The sequence below is a fragment of the Bradysia coprophila genome, unplaced genomic scaffold, assembly GCF_014529535.1.
Source record: "Bradysia coprophila strain Holo2 unplaced genomic scaffold, BU_Bcop_v1 contig_232, whole genome shotgun sequence".
Classification (NCBI taxonomy): Eukaryota; Metazoa; Arthropoda; class Insecta; order Diptera; family Sciaridae; genus Bradysia; species Bradysia coprophila.
Window position 1 is genome coordinate 10427845 of NW_023503493.1, and position 18026 is coordinate 10445870.

Here is an 18026-nt window from a genome sequence, read left to right on the forward strand (position 1 = left end):
GATAATATAGTATACCAAAAAACCAGCTCTGCAGATAAAATTTGCCTGTGTCGCAATTCTCGAAATTTTTTACTTAGCTTCCTTAATTCTCTTAGCTGACCATCGTCAATGAATATCCCTAATTATATCAGGCGTACAGTTTTTAACATTCAAAAGTATCGACATATTATACATTTCTTATTTTTCCAACTTCTCTCATTTCTCCATAACGAGTATATGGAGAAATGAGAGAAGTAAGCAAAACAAGAAATGTATAATATGTCGATACTTTTGAATGTTAAAAACTGTAAAGAAATATCACGCTAGATTCAAGTGGTCCAGGGCGCTCAGTGAGCTAAATGCGGCACTGTGGCTATGTGATTGTTGCTTATTATTTATTGTTCATTTAATAAAGCAATAAAATTCTTCGAGAAAACTGTTCCATTCCACCAGCGGATGCTTTTCTGATCGCTTGTGCTATTAACTTAAGTCTACCTTTTCTTAACATACATCCTAATATCCTTGTTATGTCTCTCTGAATTGTTTATATAAAATATAATATTCTGTCTGCCGTTTCATCAATTATTAAATTCATCTCGTTATTTTTTTCTCCCATCGTCGTCGTTCACTTCGCCTTTTGTTTTTCTTCTTTTTTTTGGATATATATAAAGATGTTCACTTTTGGTCGGACCAACTAAACGTGTAGTAATAATAATAAAAAACTTAATATCATTGTCAGCAGGTGTTTATCTTGTAAATAGAAACGGTAATACCCAAAAACCATAATACGATACGACAGACTGTATAAAAATAAAATAACCGACGATTTAGTTGTGTCGCATGATGTGTACCCCTGCCATAATACCGTTCCGTTAGCTAGGATGTTGTATACATTACTATATGGTTTATATATAATATACACACAATGAAAATGCCATCTTTTCTTTCGTAGAATAAATAAAAAGATAAAAATAAAGATAAAATATAAAAAAAGAGATTGATGATAGACGTAATAAAAAAAAAACCAAACAAAAATCCTATCAATTATATTTAAGGAAGAAATTTTTCCAATATAAAACCGTAAGTAATATCTGTTCGTGTGATGACAAAGTTTTTGATGTTTTACTGATTCAATGTGTCGCGTTTTCTTTTTTCCATTTTCTTTTCTTCTTTTTTTTTTCTTAATAAATGTTTCGCTTTGAATCGATAATGATTTTACAAAAAGGTTTTGTATTAAATAAAATGCGTATGAGTTGCTTTTGAGTCCATCCATATTTTATTGTTTTCCAAGATGCGTAAGATTTAGATGTTAAAGTCTTTTTTGGGGACCTAAAGTCAAATTACACAAAACGTTGTAAATGGAAAATTTTAGCGGCTATCGGTTACTCTAACAGCATTACAGTACGACAATTCAACTGAACCGAAATAGCACTACAATTTTATATGAAAATTACAGGAAAGTTCAGTGGATTTTTGGAATAGCGGCCACAGCTGTCGGTGTAACTACCTGATTTACAACCTTGTTTCCAAGTTTACAATTTTGACATTGCCCTTAAGGCTAGTTATGTATGGTTTCCACCCAACAAAAAGTACTCCGTATAAGAACCGTGAGAGAACTGGCTGTCAAGTGAACAAAGCAAAAAATTAAAAAAATGCAGGCTTGTCACACGGAGTACTTTTTCGGTAAGTGGAAATCAAGCCTTTCGTTTATGTCTTCATAAGTCGTACAATATGTATGCGACGACGGTGTTTTGATTCTTTTATAGATACGAAGTCTATATTTAATGAAGTTGTTAGCAAAGTATGTAGCTTGCGTTTGGATTATTTACCGGGCAGCAATTTTAGGAGTTTTAGGATGATTTTCAAATTTTAGGAGTTTTAGGTGGAGTGACAGTCCTATTTTTGTTTGTTTGAGTGGGCCAGCTGAAAACAGATTAAGCAAATTCATATCTAAGTTTGTGATAAAGGGATGTTTTTACGGCCACATATTTTGTCGAGTTCAGATTCTTTATTCCAAACCTTACTTTACTACTTCTCTTCATTAAAAGAAAATATAAAATATTTATTCTTTGTTACAGAACAAATACTAACGAAAAGAGCTGCGTCATAATCTGGTAAGTGTTTAATATCGAATTAACACAATCAATGCGACCAAGGCCTGGAACTAAACTATGCAATAGAACAGATTTTTTCACGGAAACATAAAGTGGCTACTTCGGTTGCGACAAAGTAGCATTATACCAACCTTACAAACTTAATTAATAATAGAAATTTTTACTATTGCGTCGAGACCCCTCTTGAAAATGCGATTCTCGTGATAGGTTCGGAGCTATGATTTTACTGACTCTAAATTTACGTTCTCAATATTTTGACACATGCAAGACCATTGTACCGAGTTGTACAAAATTGATCCCTTATGTGAGTTGCTACTTTCGCTGCATTCAATGTAATCTACCGTTTAATGGTGGCGCTGCATTTTTATTGTATCTTTTATAGCTATTTTGCTAACATGTGCCAAAATGGAAGTATTGCAGACTAAATGTGAAAATTGTCGAGGCGAAGTAGAGGTTGACATCGTTAAAAGTTAATAATCTTTTGGTGAATGCAGACCAGTTATTTAATTCAAATTTATTCTCTTCTTACACATCCACATTTCCAAAACTTTGCAACAAACGTTTGAAAAATCATATGAGTGTTGTAGATTCCGTTTGAAGCTTTGTGCTGGTTATCGAAAATGTGATCATCAAATAGAAAACCAGCCAACATCAAACATTAAAAAAAACCATTCAGCAAACGTATAGTTGTCTAAGTTTCTTTTTTACCGTTTCATCTCTACAAAAGGGAAGTCTGTGCACCACAAAAGCAACAACAACAGCAACACGAAAAGTTGAAATAAAAAACCGCACAAAAAACTTTCACATTTTTCCTTTAAATCTCCAGTTGGAACGTAAATATTTTCCAAAGTTCAATAGTAAATACATATCTCGAACGTTTCTTTTTTTTCGGTCTCTGTATTTGAGCCACAAAACTCCTCTGTGGCCCCATTTTACAATTGTGCAGATAGAAAACGGATATATATTTTTCACTTGATGCCATACATTGTAATATCTTTGCGGATCGGGTGGTGTACGTTCTTACAGTTCATTGTAACTCTGAACCGAGTTCTCGTTCTCTCTGTGTTACACAGTTCGGTACATTATTTCTGCTTCAACGAACTGCATCCTAAATTGTGTTACCACTTCCAAGTTGAGAAAATCCACCGTCCGGAAAGTTTGTTTGTATCTCTTTCGATTTCTGTTTAATTTATTATTATCACTCATGAAGTTCGTAAATTCCTTAAGCTGCTGCTTCTTCTTTTTTCTCTCTCTAATTTTGCTTCGTTTTTCTGCGTTACTCTACATGATGTGAATAAGACTTGGTGGGTATACGTATCCCGTATACATCATAAAGGGAAGAAATCCTTTTAAATTATTTGAGCGGAAAAACTTTTCGTTGTTGGTAAGCGGAAAGCTTAGAAAATTAGTTGGAGAAATGTCTTATAAGTTTTCTGTGCAATTAAATGCATCCATTCACTGTGATTGATTTATTAGACTGTTTATTGCTGATTCGATGTAATACGGACAGAGAACACGAAAAATAATTTTCAATTTGACCCATAAAACTTATTTTTCCGATAATAAACAACGTCCATCGATAATATATATCAAAGATGTAACGATATTCGGTGCAATTCACTCCATTGAAATTGAAAATTAAAATGAACTCGCCATGGACTTTTTGGATAGTTTTAATCCGACAATGCAGAGGTAGACAATTATGCCGCGTTTTCCATTGTAACACATTGTGGTGAATACTGTGGTGAATGCCTTTAGCAATTTTTACAATGGAAAACGCAGCATAATTGTCGTTTCTAGTAATTCAAAATTGATCATCTTTTGTTGGCCTTAACATCATTAAGAACTTAGGCTTCGTATTTTTTTTCGATTAGCTGAAGATTTGCCTTCAGTGCTTATATACTCTTCAGACTCTACTGCTGGTTCTCAAAAGTGGTCCAACATTACTCTGTGTTGAAGAATAGTGCTAATAACACACGTGACATGTCCCCTAACTGTTGTTTCAGCAACTCAAAATTGCTCGTGTGTTGTCGGCCTTAGTGTGAGCTGTATTTCGTTTGGTGAATTTTACTAACGATTTCTTTAGAATTGATAGAATGAGGTGAAATTCTATTGAAATCGTAACTGTTGTCACGAAGTAAACTTGCGCTGCACTTGAATTCACCCGAAACCTGGGATCAGTGTGTTTTTGTGGATTTGCCTTGCATTCAGTAATGTTCAAAGTTACTTTTGTAGCGACAACTAGAGCCAGTGGAAGTGTTGACGGTTGACTTCCAGGAACTATTTTTGGGAAACGGTTTTCAAATTTGTTACTAAATTTTCCCGAATTTTCTTTCAGTTTTCCAAATTTTCCCGAAAATATTTTTTGGAAAACTCAGGAAAATCTAGAAAAACTTGGAAAAATGGTTTCCCAAAAAAGTCCTTGCGTGGTTCACAGTTTACAATATGTCGTAAATAATTGAGGATAAAAGCTCTCCAAGCCAATTCCTTCAATTAAATAAAATAATTCTCCCGTCGTCGCTCTGCCTTAACAATGAGTAATAATGTGTTTAGTAAGCCAAATGAAATTTGATTTAAGTTTGACGAAAGTTACATTTTCCCTTTGAACCATGACCATAACCTTATTTCCGGCACACAATACTTCATCTTCAATTAACGTCTTCATCACCAGTCATTCTATATCTCTACACATCTATACACAGCCGTTACTTACGGCCGGTAATGAGTAATGCGTTCACAAAAATAATGTAAGAAATGATTAATAACCGTCTGAGATTTCAGCTTTATCGTGCTGATGTAAATTGTTCGCCTTTCATACACTGACGGCTTGTTGTATACCTTTGCACGCAATGGTTAAAGTCAATGTGAAGAAGAAACAAAACAAAAAAAAAACCGTTTTTATATACCGAAACAATACAGAACAATGCTGGCTGGAATTTATACGGCAATTGGTGCTGACTGGATAAGAGAACAGAAAAAAAAACGAGGAAAAGATTTACGCGACCTATAGCATCCTAATACTTTTTAACTCAAATTAAAGGGCTATTTTCGGGTGACTTGCCATCCTAAAGTCATTACTGATTCTCATAGACACACTGGGCTCGTTTCCGGTTGACCCAACACCCTTATTCTTTTTCCAAGACAGCAAAAAAGTCAACAAAACAACATAGACGCAAACTATAGTATACGTATAATGTGTGTAGCGGTGGTACACCCTACTAGATACTTATTGTATACCTTTTATAGTCGGTCGTGCCGTATATGGAGGATATACCATAAGGGATTAAAGGTGAGCTTCCATCTTTTTCATATCAACAGTTGTAATGTTTCGAATAACGGAAAGTGTCACTCCCAGGAATCAGTTATACGTGAAATGTAATGAAGGCTTTCATGGTTATTTCATGAGAATTTAATGAATGGTTAAATATAGGGGCTAAAAGGTAAATTACGTTTGTTGTAAATTTTTTTCTCTCTACCGGCACAGGATATGGAAACCCTAAGAGGATTTGTTTCAGTTTTAGTTTCTCGGTCCAGTTTTTTGTTTGTTTGTTTTATTTCTACATTTTCCACTTTACCTTTACAGTCGGAGGAACATACGAAGTGGATTAGTCTGCATTTGGAATGTTAGATGTCGAAACGTTTGGTTTATTTTCCTCTCCCAAAGGAAATGTTTTTTAGGCATTACAACCATGATGCAATTTATTAAATGTTTTCTTGTGATAAGGCGATGCTATCGTGAGTGTTAGTCGTTTGAACAGGAGCTGTTGGATTTGTTGAAAAAAAAATGCCGGTGGCTAGGCGAAATTGAATTCTTTCCACAGCCTAAAATTTTTGTACGAAAAACGACTTCGGGTAAATGGGAATTTGGGTTTCAATTAAGCTAAAGTTGAAAAACGGGACATTTTAAAAGTATGTCGTTTTAGAAGATGAAGGATGAGGTATTCCTTGCAGATGTTTTGGTTAGGTTTCTGAAAGTGGGCGACAATCAGTTTTCAGTGTCGAGTCGACATATAATCATTGATTCTGTTACTACTTTTGTCTAAGCTACAGTTGACAAATCTAGTTTTACAAACAACAGATAGTACAGATTCGAATCAAAAGTGCAGAGGATGACTTTCGCACAGTTCACTTCAACTGTGCTATGGAGACAGTTATTGACTCTATATTGGGCCGATGCTACTTCGGTTTTCATTGTTTCATACTGAAGGACTAGACATTTATGTCAATTTTATACACGATATGCGATACGTACAATACATCACTAATCTACTAAAAAAATTAAAATTTTTAGACACATGCCGTAGAATAATTTTTTGCTTTTTGCTTATCGCTTTTCGATAAAAAATAAAAAAACGCCGGTAGGCAACAGTTCTGTTTCATCACTTTCTGAAGAATCCTGAAAATGTGTGGGAAATGTCGCTATTTTAATAAGTCGACTATAAGGGAAGGATCTAACCGAAGACTAAGCAAAGCGGTTTTGAACTCCTTTTAGGTCCTAGCACTCGGATCAGAAGTCATTTTTTGGTAACCTTCAGAAAAACTTTATTTTTGTTAAGGGACACCGTGTTCACCCCAAGGTTCATCCAGTTTTCATTCAATGAATTTTGTTTTGATGAAATGTCAGATCGCCACAGTAAACTTTTAATCTTAAAAAAGTTTTTGTCGATTATTTGCGGTATTTCCAATACTCTCTCTCTCTAGCAAACAAACTATCAGCTCTCTGTGTCAAATTCACACCTTGTTAGCCCCGTACGAAGTACTGGGGGCTTATAAGATTAATATGCCGTTTGTAACACGTAGAATTGGAAGCAGACAGTAAGGGCAAAGCATTTGGTTATGTTCATAGGTGACGAATCCGCAATAAAAAAAATGTCCGTCCGTCCGTCCGTCCGTGACCCCTCTAGCTTGAGTAAATCACAACCTTTTTTCAAAATTCTTTTTTTCCCCGATTGGTATCGACAAAAGTAAGGTCAAGTTCGAAAATGGGCATGGTAGGGTCGGCCCCTCTAGAGCTAGGGCCCTATAGGTGTTTTTCAGTCTTTCGACGATATCTATCGAAATGCGCACGCAATAGCTGCTTGTGATATATCAAATGAAAGGTATTGACGAGTAGAACAAAGTTGCTGAACATTGTTTTTGGGTAAGATGCAATGTGGGCTTGTTGGGAGGGCTCAAAGGTCGTTACTCGGCCCTAAGTGTTTTTTGCACATAAATCGAGTAAATCTCATCCGATTTTGCTAGTTTTTGTTTCATTTGAGAGATAATTGAATGCCGAATAGAATGATGGCGAAAAAAGTTTCAAATTTGGGCCCTTGGACTAAGGCCGCTACTCGGCCCTAAGTGTTTTTTGCACATAAATCGAGTAAATCTCATCCGATTTTGCTAGTTTTTGTTTCATTTGAGAGATAATTGAATGCCGAATAGAATGATGGCGAAAAAAGTTTCAAATTTGGGCCCTTGGACTAAGGCCGCTAAGTGTTTTTTGCACATCAATCGAGTAAATCTCATCCGATTTTGCTAGATTTAGTTTTTTATGGAAGGTAATTGAACACTGAAAAGAACGTGGCGAAAAAAGTTTCAAATTTGGGCCCTTGGACTAAGGCCGCTACTCGGCCCTAAGTGTTTTTTGCACATAAATCGAGTAAATCTCATCCGATTTTGCTAGATTTAGTTTTTTATGGAAGGTAATTGAACACTGAAAAGAACGTGGCGAAAAAAGTTTCAAATTTGGGCCCTTGGACTAAGGCCGCTACTCGGCCCTAAGTGTTTTTTGCACATAAATCGAGTAAATCTCATCCGATTTTGCTAGTTTTTGTTTCATTTGAGAGGTAATTGAATACCCAATGGAAAGTTGGCAAAAAATTTTGGGTTTCTAAAATAATGTCGTAAATTGTTGGTTTTATTTAAAAGGTACTTCGTACGGGCTTTCGTAATTGCACTATGCGCAATTTTAAAAATGAACAGTTTCAGTAAATTTGAAAATGCCCAACTTGACTTGCATTTTGGTAACAGACGCATTAGAGGGTTGTAGACGTATTAGGGTTCCGGGCTTATTAGGGCTACGGACGTATTATGGTTGCGGACGAAATAGGATTACGGGTTGTACGGGGCTAAGTCGCAGCAAACGCTCCGACTGTTCTGATGCCTTGTTTTTTTGTATACTACAAACACTATTTTACATTTTGACATGTACATGTAAATTCCAAAGGCTCCTCGATTCTTTCGCCACCTTAATAAAAGTAGTTTGGTTTCGGCCAGAAAATAGTTCCGCGTGTGCGCTTTCTAGTGTTCCAGACAAAAATTACGACTAATTCGCCGAAATATTTCTAACGTCATATTATTTTGCTGAAACAGGGTGAGCGTTGCAAAAATTTGATTTTTATAAGTAATTTGCTTTCGATTGTACAATTTAGTGTACAACTTCGTGAATTTATAGCTGCAATAACGTTTCGTGTCGGTGAAATATGAAAAAAGTTCAAAAAATATGTTGTCATTCGGGTAAACCAAAATTCTTGACATGTATGTGGTGAAAATAGTTGTAAAGTATACACACAGCGACGGGAAAGTGACAGCTCTGAAAATTTTCATTTGTTCTAAATTTGTCAAATGACATCGCTGTGTGAAGGCACAGTGACATACTTTGTCCATTGATTTAAAAAACGTTTTTTTTGGCGGAAATGCTTTTACTTGAAAATGAGTAAGTTTCTGGTAAGTTTGTATATCCAAGCTGAGGGAAAGGTATATTTACACATTAAAGATTGGTATATCGGAATTGCTCAAGTTTCATTTAATGGTCACCAAATATTTCGACTGTAATTCACAGTCATTATCAATGGTTGTTGACTGGAATTAACAAAAATTTTTAATTACAAAATTTGTCCTAAACTTACATAAACATCATCATCATACCCTATGTGTTAAACAATTACATTGTCTTCGTCATAGTACGTTCTCATTCTAATTCTGACTTTTACGTGTGTGTTCATTCTGAAATCAATTATGGCGGTTGATTAAAAACAATAATCTATGAATCGTTCAATTGCATACATCTTGAATTATCTCACTAATTACATCGGGTTCAACATTTCAACTAAGCATGGACACACACTAAAATAACTTATGAGACTTGTACTTTTAGATTAAAGTTTATAAAAAGAATTATTAAAAACACGGTCGTTCAGTCAAATTAATTATCACAGGCAGGCGTTGCGTCGGGTAACATATCATCACTGCTTATCGGTACATGCAATACGTGGTTGTAGACATTCGAGAGATATTTACACTCGATTTGCTTATTGATAGTATTAGGTGTGGTCTTTATATGTATCATCTCTAACACATCTCTTGTTTTTTGCTTACATTCATGGTGCAAGATTTCCACCTCATCCCAATTTACTACATGTTCAGTGTTAATTACATGTTCACACAGCGCACTATGTTTATTGTCTTTTATCCTGATGTGATATTGGTGGTTGGATATACGTTTTTCTAGATATTGTAGAGTTTGTCCAATGTACACAAGTCCACAGGAACACTTAATTTTGTAGATAAGATTGGACTGTATCATCTTCGGCACTTTATCTTTTATTTGGGAAAATAAAAGTTTTTTAAAATTGTGATCACCTCTGCCTACTACTGTCACATTATGCTTATTAAAAGCTTTTTTGATTCTTTCAAAAGCTCCTTGTACGTACGGTATGGCCACATATTTCTTGTCTGTTTTGTCACTATTAAAGTTGTTTGTAGTTTTATTTCTCGCACGTTCAATACTTTTATCAATTAACCAAAATTCCCAAAGAAATGGTATATGAGGCCACAGACAAGAAATGGTTTCTGATTAAGAAACACACAACATTACCAAAGAACGAATTTATGAAGGGAATTAGGATGGTAATGGAAAACTGTACGTTCAGCTTCGATAACATTTTTTACGAACAAATATTCGGTTCACCGATGGGCTCTCCAATGAGTCCAGTATTAGCAGACCTGGTAATGGAATCACTTGAAGAAGAGTCAATCAAAAAATTGACTTTCAGGGTTCCATTTTACTCAAGATTCGTAGACGATTGTATAACATCATGCCCAGCTAACAAAATACAGGAATTGAGGAACACATTTAACGACTACGACAAAAACAAGGATATTCAATTCACCATCGAAGTGGAAACAGATAAAAAATTAGCATTTTTGGACCTGCTGCTAATTAGAGATGATATTGGGTTCATCAAAACGAATTGGTACCATAAAGACACATGGTCTGGAAGATACCTCAACTACCATTCCAAATTACCATTTAGCTACAAACGCAACACCATATCGATCTTAGCTGACAAAATTCTCAAATTAGCAGACAGTGATTTCCATACATCGAATTTCAATTTATTGAAAGAAACGCTCAAACAAAATGGGTATCCAGAAAAGTTAATTGATAAAAGTATTGAACGTGCGAGAAATAAAACTACAAACAACTTTAATAGTGACAAAACAGACAAGAAATATGTGGCCATACCGTACGTACAAGGAGCTTTTGAAAGAATCAAAAAAGCTTTTAATAAGCATAATGTGACAGTAGTAGGCAGAGGTGATCACAATTTTAAAAAACTTTTATTTTCCCAAATAAAAGATAAAGTGCCGAAGATGATACAGTCCAATCTTATCTACAAAATTAAGTGTTCCTGTGGACTTGTGTACATTGGACAAACTCTACAATATCTAGAAAAACGTATATCCAACCACCAATATCACATCAGGATAAAAGACAATAAACATAGTGCGCTGTGTGAACATGTAATTAACACTGAACATGTAGTAAATTGGGATGAGGTGGAAATCTTGCACCGTGAATGTAAGCAAAAAACAAGAGATGTGTTAGAGATGATACATATAAAGACCACACCTAATACTATCAATAAGCAAATCGAGTGTAAATATCTCTCGAATGTCTACAACCACGTATTGCATGTACCGATAAGCAGTGATGATATGTTACCCGACGCAACGCCTGCCTGTGATAATTAATTTGACTGAACGACCGTGTTTTTAATAATTCTTTTTATAAACTTTAATCTAAAAGTACAAGTCTCATAAGTTATTTTAGTGTGTGTCCATGCTTAGTTGAAATGTTGAACCCGATGTAATTAGTGAGATAATTCAAGATGTATGCAATTGAACGATTCATAGATTATTGTTTTTAATCAACCGCCATAATTGATTTCAGAATGAACACACACGTAAAAGTCAGAATTAGAATGAGAACGTACTATGACGAAGACAATGTAATTGTTTAACACATAGGGTATGATGATGATGTTTATGTAAGTTTAGGACAAATTTTGTAATTAAAAATTTTTGTTAATTCCAGTCAACAACCATTGATAATGACTGTGAATTACAGTCGAAATATTTGGTGACCATTAAATGAAACTTGAGCAATTCCGATATACCAATCTTTAATTTACAATTGCTGCTCATTACCTACGAAAATTTATATTTACACACTTGTCACAAAGATAGTTACCGATTACCGATGGGTGCTCAAATACAAATTTGTGAGTTTGCTTTTAACACAAAATTGTTACTTCATGTAATGAGTTACTTTCGCAGCTTCCAATGTAAAATGTTAAACAAATATATTTAAAAGCGAAAAAAGGCTGCAAGGCGCAACCAGTAAAAAAACGATCTTTTCAAAAACAAATGTTTACTGAAATCGATTATTTTACCTGAATTTTCCATTTTTACAGAAAAATTGAAGAAATTCTAGGGTCTGTTGCGTTACAATTTTTAAGACTGAAAACTCTAGTTTCAAGAAAAAATCGTAGTTTCAGGCATTAGACTGATCCTTCCTCTATTGCCTCAAAGTGTTAAAAATTTGATCTGAGGTAACTGGTCTGGTCATACAAAACTGTTGCAATTGGCGGACGTCTGCATTTTCAAACCCATATTCTGCGGCGATCACCGCTAAAATTCTGTTTCTGAAAAGTTGCGATCAGCGAACCGACGAGTTATGTGGGATGACAACCAAAACTTTCGGGGATGGAAAGAGCCGGAAAAACTGTGTAACAAATCCGTTATTGGCGGAGAAAAATTTTTGATAGCGGAGAGAGGCCGAGGCTCTAAAGAAAGAATTTAAAAAAAATCTGCCCTTTATACATTTAATAAGAACAATCTAGACAATCTCTTTTATTACGTCTTTGTGTAGTAAATATAAAACGAATTTCATTGTAAACCACCGTGTAAGTATCATCAACGGACAAACATACAGATTTTGAGCTATGCTGATGTGCATATAAATACACGATACACTCACATTTCCCATGAATTTTTATTTTTTACATTTTTTTTACAGCTTTTCTGGCAAATGTGCAACTTAAAACTTTTTTAATTATTTTTTTTTCTCTTCAAATAACTGCTACCGCATTTTTGTAAAGCAAAATATTTTTCATCATTCGTAGTTGTTGTGGCGGTTTTTTTTTTGTATCAAGTTATTTCTCTACCTTCAACCTCGCCTTCAACACTTTCAACAATGCTTCGGAAAGGATTCAACCGGATCGTTTTTATGAAATGTACCTTATACTACACGTAAACTGTTAAAATGTTTCGCAAAAAAATAAAATAGAAAAATAGGAAAACATTTCGGTTTTTTGTGTTGTTAATATTTACATAAACAAAAATAAAACGTGCAAATAAATAGGAGGTACAAAAAAAACGAATTCACTTTTCAGCATTTCCATATCAGTTCGGGGAGGGGGGACAGAAGGAAGAAGAAAGGAGGAAAAAAATGTTCACATGGAAAAAATAATATGAAATTTGGATTTGCAACATACATTATAGATAGAGAGCGAATAAATAATGTAATATCAAGGAGATCGAAGTGTTATATATATGTTTTTTTGGATTTTGTCGGAAATATAAAGCTTCAAATATTAAGGTTATTGATATTTGGGTTACGTGTAACAGTCAAAGCCATATGTGTGATAAAGTGTTATGAAATATGATGTTTGGCGAAATGAAAATGTTCAGTCGTTCAGAGTTTACCATCATAATATTTGGTGATATAAAATGGGATTATGCAAAATTGATTTTAATATTATACTGTGTGATTGAGGGATAGAGAGAGAGGGGAGCGACATTCAGTCAATATTACACACAACACAGTTCTAGGAGTGATGGTTCAAACAAAACAAAAAAAAACTCGGCATATTGAAATCGAATGAACGGTTTATTTATCTACTGAATTTAAATTTAATTTTGTCAATAGTATTTGCCGTTGATATTATAATAACAAGTCAACATTTCGGTGGTGGTGTGTTGCCATATGGAATAAATAATTTAGTCTAATTTCGTGTGTGTTGTGTACTTTATATATACGAGTAAATCATTGATTCCGTGTGCGTTTAAATACCGGATTTATGGTAATTTGTTATGACCAAATATTTGGATTAGTTTTGATCGAATTTAGTTGAGTGAAAAATTGTCTTTTGAAGTAGTTGAGTGAAAAATTGTCTTTTGAAGTAGTTGAGTGTTTTTCAGAATTGAGTTTGGTAGGCCAATGAGGGATTCTTTTAAAAACTGATTTCTTTTTTGAAATACCGAAATCAGACGCATTTTTCAGAAGAATTTGTATATATGCGCCCAGAAGCTTGTGTGGCTAGTGGGAGGATATCAAAAACAGAAAATATGCAAGGAGGTGAAGAGGTACATGGGCACATGTCATGGGCGTGTAGGGTACCATTAAAAATATCGGGAGCCTTATTGGGCTTTGAACTCATTAACACGGAGACATGAGCCATTGAAACAATGGTGAAAATATTACTATTTCGGCAAACATCTAACCGTTCCTACGCATCCAAAGAGCAAGCAAAACATACAAAAAATGTTTGTCTCTAATCCCTACTAGTTTTCTCAATGACACCAATGACACCAAACACGCCTTTATTGATAAACTCAATTTCCGAACTTGCTGAAATTTACCAAAAATTACCGAGATTTATTGAAATTTACTAAAAATTTATGGAATTCACCTTATGGCAAATTCAGTCAATTTTCGGTAAATATTGGTAATTTTTGGTAAATTTCAGCAAATTTTCGGTAAATGAGTTTACAAATAACAGGCCCTTGTGGCTCCATGAATCTGACAGATTGTATCAAAAGACATTGTTGTCGTACTTTCGTGAAATCATCGAAATTCGCTTACACAAACCAATAAATAAATGAATTTTTTTTCAAAATACAAGTGAATGCAACTACTGTTGTGTTCTTGTCGACGAAAACCTTGCTTTACTTTACTTAGCTAAAATTGTAGCCTACATTTGCGCGTCTCGTAGTTCTGTTATGATGATATCTTTTCATCAAAATAATTTTTGAAAAATGTACGACCGCAATAACGGCCACAAATGTGTTAGCTTTAAATAAAAATTAGTTTTGGTTGTAGTCGTTTGAGAAAAGTGATCAATAAACTAGATCCCACCTTCACCTTCCTTTCACCTTCAGGAAATATCATTCAAATTCAATTACTTATCCCCTCATACTTACCGAGTCAATTACTTCTTTTGATTTAAGTAATTTCAACAGATTGATAGAAAATTGTGCATCATAAGAGAACATTAGTTACAGCCCATTGCTTGTTAGTGGCATCGCTGTTGATAACAGATGGCATATCCGTCAGATGAATAAACGACTTTCTGTATTAGGGGCAGTCCATAAATGACGTCCACTGATTTTTCAAGATTACTTGAATTCACTGCCCCCATAGTAGCTTGCATCGACCTGCATCTTATCTAGTGTACAATTTCGTGAATACTGATCGAAAAACAATCAATTGAATGAAAACAAATTCATTCCACCACATCAAAGGTAACCGCGGAATATTTGTGTAAGAAAGGTCGATTCAATTTATAGTTCTTTCACGAAAATTGAAAATTGCCTGGCGCTATACCTATGAGATATTCACTCGTTATTATGATACCCCGAAACAGCAGTTCACCGTTAACAGGCAATATATATACTTCGAAGAGTACAGTTCTTTCAATTTAGCAATCTATACATCTTGTTGTATCTGGTCGCACTTTTTTCATATACGATTGGAACGTCTTCAACCCAGCCAATATGTTTTTCTGACCAAGACTGTAGACAACTATTGTTGCTGAGACCTATTCCATTCAGCGGATTAGCCATCTGATATGATAAGATAAGACACAGTGGTGAAATCTCACAGAGAAGAAAAACAAATTTTCCCAACTTCCTTAAAATGAACTTAATGTAAAGGCTGAGTCTGTAAGACTGTCCTCACATCTACAACTAAACGGTCCTATATATCGAAGCATTCTCTTCACAAAAGCTATGCATATCTCTTTCTACCATTCTCTAAGACTTTAAAAACCCATTCAGAAACAGTGTATCCCAATACACAAAGTTATTAAATTAATTTTCAGAGATCAAGTTAATATGACGGGTGCCGTAATTTTATTTACAATTTCAATTAAATTCTCATTACAAAATTTTAATTAGATAACTTTTTCCCATACATCACCCAGCCGAACAACAACAAGATGCTCATTACTTGCCACAATAACTCAACTTAATTTAAATTAAGCCACCATAGAAGACGTATACTTTCGTGCCGTAATTCCTTATAATTCGTTGGGATGATTAAAATCCATTTTTTTTCTTTCACTTTCACTGCTTTTTTTTCGCTTCCTTTCAATCTATATCATGGGTGGATTGGGAGTTTTGGATTTGAGGCGCTACTAATTACACTAAAAATTCATTAAATTATTTTTCTTTTTTTGCATTTTCGTTGTTTTTCTTTCGTCGTTTTTTTCGATTTCTTTTTCGAACAGGTATGCTGGTCTTACCATTCGCCCGACTTTTTGCATACAGAAACTGAATTATGTTGGCTTTTTTTTTGCTGTTAAGCTGTATAGCAAGTAAAGCTCCGTGCAAAGCTTTTTAGTCTTTAATACTTTATATGGACGAGGGAGAAGAGAAGAGAAAAAAAAACGGAACGCCGAAAGAAACAGTATTTATAGTCGTGGATGATGATTATGCCATACTTTCTTTCCCATAACTTTTTTTTTGTTCTGTAAAATTTCTTATAATATAATCTACATAAAAGTTCTTCGGTCTACTTTTTTTTCGTTAGATGCTTTCATTTAATTTCATTTTTTTAGGGGAAGAAAAAGTGAAATGCTAGCGTTTTTGTTTCGTGGTTAAATTAAAAATGTTTTTGTGTACTTTTTATCAGCATATAACATACGTACGTATAGTATCCGTAGCTACGTATACGTTTTCATATGTGCGGTGTGATTACCCTTATTTTCACAACTCAAAAGGGCATAAGAAAATGTCCCTTTTTTCGCATCTTGTTTTGACAGGAGAAAAAATAGAATTTTTCTCCACCGAACTTTCGCATGTTTCTATTTTACCCTCTGTCAAAACAAGAGGCGAGAATATGGACATTTTCTCCCCCGAACTGTCACCTTTGTTTTCGTTTTGAAAAATTGTTTAACAAATTGATCACAAATGGTTTCACCTCTCGATAAAAATAAGAAATTTCAACTCTAGCAATTCCCCGCCCTCGCTCTTCTCTGGCCGCAAAGCTTCACTCTTGCTGGAATTTCCTATTTTTTCCCTCTCGATAAACAAATAACTATTTTTCCATATACAAAAATATAACTTGTGGCTCTGACGTTCGACTATAAACAGAACATTTGGGAATAGGAGTATCGTTGATGATGGTTGTCTATTGATGGGAAAATCGTTGTTATAGTGTGTGCTGCGTGTGTATTGTATTGTGTATTGTGCAGCACTACGGTTGCTGGTTGATAAATTGCCTATCAACTTAATCAAAATTGATTGAAATTGGCTCGGAGTTTTTTTTTCATTAAATTTCGGAATACAGATATTGGCTTAATTTTGATAAACTTGATTTCCGGTTTCGTTGTGTGCACTCCATTTGGATATGTTTCGATAAATTTTCTATATTTTCCAAACTAATTGTAAATTATGACAGAGGGTCATGTTAATTTATTACTGTCAGCGTTTGACGTCGCGAAAAACAAAAATCAATTCAACACAGGAAATGTTTTAACTTTAATGTTGAACTTATTTTAGCTCGTCGAGCTATGTATCTGGGCATTGACTCTTCATTTCTACAGTGAATGTTTTCGAGGGTGTTAAACGTTAGCGTGACTGAAGGCAATAGATTTATTGAGAGATCAGGCAAACAGTCCTCTAGAAAAAAAATTAAATTTTTTTGTTTGTGTCACACCGACGAACAGCGGAAAATGCCATTTTATTTTAAATATATGGTTTCGTTATGAAACAATGATAGAAATAAGAGATTGATAAAATACGGTGAAACTTTTTATCAATTTTTACTTGCAACTGTCACAATCAGGACCCAGATATTTTTTAGAAAAGATTTTCCTAAATAGTCTTGAAAATGCTTTTCGATAAATTCAGGAAAACTTGAGAAATGCAAGAAAAATCGGTAAAATTCCAAAAATATTTACTCAAGTTACAAGTGTTGCATAGTGATTCCTTCCTCAGAAGACTTTCCACAGCCAAAAATTAAAGGTAAATACTATTTTCCCCGGATGCCAATAGTCTTTAATGTACTTTTGTCCCCGAGTTAAAATCAGGAGCTATTATTTGTAAAATTTATGAAATTATAATTTTTCAAAATTTCATTAAATTTTACAAATATAAAATTTTTCAAAATTTCGTTAAGTTTTTGAATTTTTCTATAAGGCTATATTCCGCGACGAGTTTTAATAATTTTCACCTTAGAAATACTAGAATCGAATTGGATATGAAATTAAAATTTTTGATGTGCACAGGTGAGACACTACACTCACAATATTGAAACTTTACTTGTCGGGCTGATGAACTGATAATTTTAAAATTTTGTTAAGTTCATTCAATTTTACAAAA

General features: G+C 34.2%; 2 long non-coding RNA genes across 2 annotated transcripts; one reads left to right on the forward strand and one right to left on the reverse strand.

The window, feature by feature from the left end:
* Positions 1-8769: 8769 nt before the first annotated feature.
* Positions 8770-9362, reverse strand: LOC119076560. Its single transcript, XR_005087652.1, has 3 exons — positions 9141-9362; positions 9003-9080; positions 8770-8936 (listed from the first exon to the last, which is right to left on the reverse strand). It is a non-coding gene; the product is annotated as an uncharacterized LOC119076560 (long non-coding RNA).
* A 1666-nt stretch (positions 9363-11028) lies between these two features.
* LOC119076559 lies at positions 11029-11755 on the forward strand. Its single transcript, XR_005087651.1, has 3 exons — positions 11029-11250; positions 11311-11388; positions 11455-11755. It is a non-coding gene; the product is annotated as an uncharacterized LOC119076559 (long non-coding RNA).
* Positions 11756-18026: the final 6271 nt, after the last annotated feature.